This window comes from Amblyomma mixtum, chromosome 2 (assembly GCF_055824585.1).
Source record: "Amblyomma mixtum isolate Tamu chromosome 2, ASM5582458v1, whole genome shotgun sequence".
NCBI lineage: Eukaryota > Metazoa > Arthropoda > Arachnida > Ixodida > Ixodidae > Amblyomma > Amblyomma mixtum.
In genome coordinates, this window is record NC_143013.1 from 76510489 (window position 1) to 76514937 (window position 4449).

The window sequence follows — 4449 nt, forward strand, 5'->3', positions numbered from 1 at the left end:
TAGTTAACTGACCGCAGCCTCCTGGCCACCCCATATCTTCGAGACCAAACTAAAATTTATAACTTCGAGTTCTGAACACACACAAAAAATAATTTTGTTTACCTCCCAGCCCTCAAGGAAAGTGTCCAAATTTGACGGAAACACTTGAATGAAACGCCCCCGTCAGCATACGCTTTAAGCCTCCTTGTTGATGCCAGAGAACCAGTAGAAGCAAGTTTTCTTAAAATCCTCACCAACGATGTCTTCGCTGGAAGCGTGCACCCTAGCGGGTTGGAAGCGTAAAACTACGCCCCCAGACGCTAGTTCCTCATTGGCACGTATATGACAACACTGTCCACTTATTCTTTTGTCGGGAACCTTGCTTCCTTAATGGTGTCTTCGACTGGTCGCTCCCACGATCCGGTTCGGATTTCGTAAAGTGAGAGCCGCTCTAGCTCCGAGCGCATAGCGAGACCGGTCAAGCCGAATAGTCAGCAAGTTTTCAGAGCGAAAGCGCAGGAAGCAGAAAAAGGACGTAACTTCCGGAACCGCCACACCGCAGTGGCGCCGCCGCTACCGCTGGTGTCAACGACAGCAATCACACAGTCCGCACCGCCCACGCCGCTGAACCTGTATCGCTGACTCAGCTGTCTCCGTCTCGGCTCGCGTCGAAAACAAAAAAAAAATGAGTGTCCCGTGGTACCACCCTGGATATGCCGCGGCAACCCCTCAACGCCCCGAAAGCCCTTCACCGGCCGAAGTCGTGATGTTTGCCACAGTGGACGGTAAGTCCAGCCTTATTCGTCTTCAGTACGGACAACGTGGTTTGGCGCCTTTTCGCAGCGTGCGCTTAATGGCGGCAGGTGTGGGGGAAAACGGACCTGCCACAGTTCTACTGGAAGGCTGTGAAAGTTTCCAGCGATGATGCCGAAGGCAGCATTGTGCTTTCTGCCCTAAGTGCGCATGATATAGCGAATATCCTACGCATTGGCATTCGTACTACGTGTGAATGCTGGCGCGAGAAGTAAAAAAATGGCTGAGGCTTAGCTAAGGTTAAGCCTAGTCAGATGCGAAGCATATTGATGGCTAGGCTTGGTAATACATGGCTTTCCTTGGTTGACGTTCATCCCGCTCTTCATCGGTCTCTGTGGCACGCTGAAGCTTTCGCTTCTCGTTCAAATCAGCCCTGCTTCTAGGCGGCATCCCAACACCTGGCCGCCTCGTAAGTGCCCGGAGAGCGAGGCAAGCTCAGCTTTATACCGCTGCTGTAGCGTCACGTGGTCAGCCGCCGCGCCTCTGATGTGGAGCCTCCACCGCCGCGGCCGACCGCGCGAGCCGGCAGCCCATCTCTCCTCTGCTGTGACGTCATGTTGTCACGCTAAAGGTCAATGGAAGCTCCACCGCCGCGCTCGACGGGCTGTAGTGTAGCTCTAGTAATATGCTTCGCATAAAAAAAAATAAACTGCGCGAAATAGCTACAATCTGCTCTCGGACAATAACATTTGCTCACGTATGAGTGCTTCCGTCTTTCTGTGTGGTTTGTGTAGAATTTAGCGCTGTTTTTTCTTTCCTGAACAGAGAGTGCTTTCAACTTCACGTTTTTTTTGCCTTTCCCTCGTGCTCTGCACATTTTGTAGCGGCTCACAAAGGATATTTGTGCATAGTTTATCCCTTGCATTACCATCTCCAGAAAAACTTCGGTGCAATTTGTCTCCCCGGGAATGAGTAACAGAATTATTTGTGCTGTTGGAATAAGCCTTCACCAAAATAATACTGGCGCGAGAAATGATTTTTCACGTGGTCAGCACAAATGCCCTAGCAATCGATGCATTCAATCAGTGTTCATATTACCCGTGTCAGTTGTGTAGCATTCAGCACCTACCTCGCTAGTCGCTGCACATCACGCTCTTTATTTTATGTTGTATTGATTTTTCTCTGCACAGGGGAGGAAGACCGAACAACCCCTGAAGTTGTGGATGTGGCCTCAGAAAAGGAGCCGAGTGAAAAAGTGCTCTCAATTGGTTAGTTTTAGTTTACAAATGATACTCAACTCACTTTTCAGAATGCATGTTAATGCTGAATGAGTGCATACACAAATGACAAAGCCAAGTTGGCTACCCTGCATGCATTTAAACAATTTGTCTGTCTATCACTGTTGGGCTTTAATGCTGCGGCTGCATTCTTATTTTTATGCACGTACCTGCAAAGAGCACGCATTCATTCATTTAACTTGGTGTGGTGAATATGCTTGGGAGAAAAAGTTCATAAAGTAAGCATGGATGAGCATATGGATAAAATAATTGTTGCTTGTTCGGACAACCTCGACAGTTCCATCTTTTGCAACGTAACCAAAAAGGTCTGCATGAAGCTAAATGTCCAGGTGTAACGAACATTGAAAGCATTTCAACAGCCACTAAAACATGTGACTTTGTAGTCAAAGATGTCAAGCTTATTTCACTTGTTTCTTCTCCAATGCAGCTGCATGGGATGAAAGTCAAACGAAGTTGCTGCTGGATTACTATGCACGCTATGCTAGACAAGTGGGTCCACTGAAGAAATTCCGCAGCAAGCATGCAATGTTTGAACAGATTTCATGCGACATGTTCGGTGTTCTGGGGATACACCGCACTGCCGTGCAGTGTGAAACGTGGTTCAAAACGACTTCAAAGCGCAAGAGGAATGAAGTGAAGCATAACAACACGTCAGGCAATTCCCGCTGCCGCGTTGAGTATGAGGAAGAATTCAATGCCATCAAGGCTCTGGATGAGTCTTGAGCCGGAAGTGCTGCGTGGTGTGGACATGGTGAGGCACAAAAAAGCATCTCACAGTAAATCAACGCCTAGACCGTCTACAAGCACAGACGTTCTGCAAAGCTTGGAGATGAGCGACGATAGCCTGCCCCTGACATCATCGGGATACAGCTCATTGAAACTGAGCACAGAGTCTCGGGACGACGAAGAACCAAAGAAGAAAAGGGCTGACCGCAGGATGCGCGCAAGCAATACGAGAATTCAACATATGCAGCTGTTCTTTGAACAGATGGACAAATTGAACAGTGAGAAAGAAAAAAAAAGGAAGAAAGAGAAGAAAGGAAGGAGCGAAGACACCGGGAGGTGCTAAAAGCTCATTCAGAGCACATGGCACTTTTGCGCACTCTAGCAGAAAAGTAGGACGCAACACTTCATTTACCATCCTTTATTTGTAAAACGCTGTTGCAATGTGCAATACTTCAACCTCATTTTTCATAAAGCCAAACGTCTATTTAAGAAATGCTTTTGCAGCGTACAATAAATTTCACAAAAAAAAAGGTTGCAGTCTCTGTGGAAGCAGCTTAGAAACTCTCGGCTAAAGCCTTTCGCTTCAATTCACCCAATCTGCGAAGAGCGCTTTCACTTGCAGACACTGGCTGTCGACTTGCCCTTAACTCTGCTAGGCTGAGCCTGCTGTGAAGGGTAGCATCAGTTCTGCGTTCATTTCTTTCAGCATCTGTGAGCAAATTATTGACATCAAAATCTCCAGCATCCAAGCATATGTTATGTAGAACAGAGCATGATATAACAAACTTTGTTATTTTATCCACAGTTGTGAATTCTACATAACGGAGCTGCCGAAACCTTTGCTTAAGCATGCCAAAGGAATTTTCAATAGTGACCCTAGTTGCTGCATGGCGTTGGTTATAGGCAACTTTGGCTGCTGTCATTGGCCCATAGTGTTTGTAAGGCGTTCATTTCTTTTTTGCAGCGTACAATAAATCTTTTCACAAAAAAAAAGCTTGCAGTCTCTATTTCAGTTTCTTTTTTTCAGCGTACAATAAATCTTTCCACAAAAAAAAAAAAGGTTGCAGTGTGGAAGCAGCTTAGAAACTCTCGGCTAAAGCATTTCGCTTCAATTCACCCAATCTGCGAAGAGCGCTTTCACTTGCAGACACTGGCTGTCGACTTGCCCTTAACTCTGCTAGGCTGAGCCTGCTGTGAAGGGCAGCATCAGTTCTGCGTTCATTTCTTTCAGCATCTGTGAGCAAATCATTGACATCAAAATCTCCTGCATCCAAGCATATGTTATGTAGAACACAGCATGATATAACAAACTTTGTTATTTTATCCACAGTTGTGAATTCTACATAACGGAGCTGCCGAAACCTTTGCTTAAGCATGCCAAAGGCATTTTCAATAATGACCCTAGTTGCTGCATGGCGTTGGTTGTAGGCAACTTTGGCTGCTGTCATTGGCCCATAGTGTTTGTAAGGCGTTAACAAGTGCTCCCTAATGGGATAGGCAGCGTCACCCAGAATGTGAATTTTGTTCACTTCACACACTGTTGGCAAGTCTTCATGCACTGGAGACAACCTCAGAACTCGAGCATCATGCACTTTGCTTGGTGGCCCGGTGAACACATCCAGAAATCTCCCTCTTGCATCACATATGCCTTGCATAGTGATCGAGACTTGATCATGTCTATTGATGTAGGTTG

General features: G+C 46.5%; 1 pseudogene; it reads left to right on the top strand.

The window, feature by feature from the left end:
• Positions 1–664: 664 nt before the first annotated feature.
• Positions 665–3213, top strand: LOC149359798 (uncharacterized; annotated as a pseudogene).
• Positions 3214–4449: the final 1236 nt, after the last annotated feature.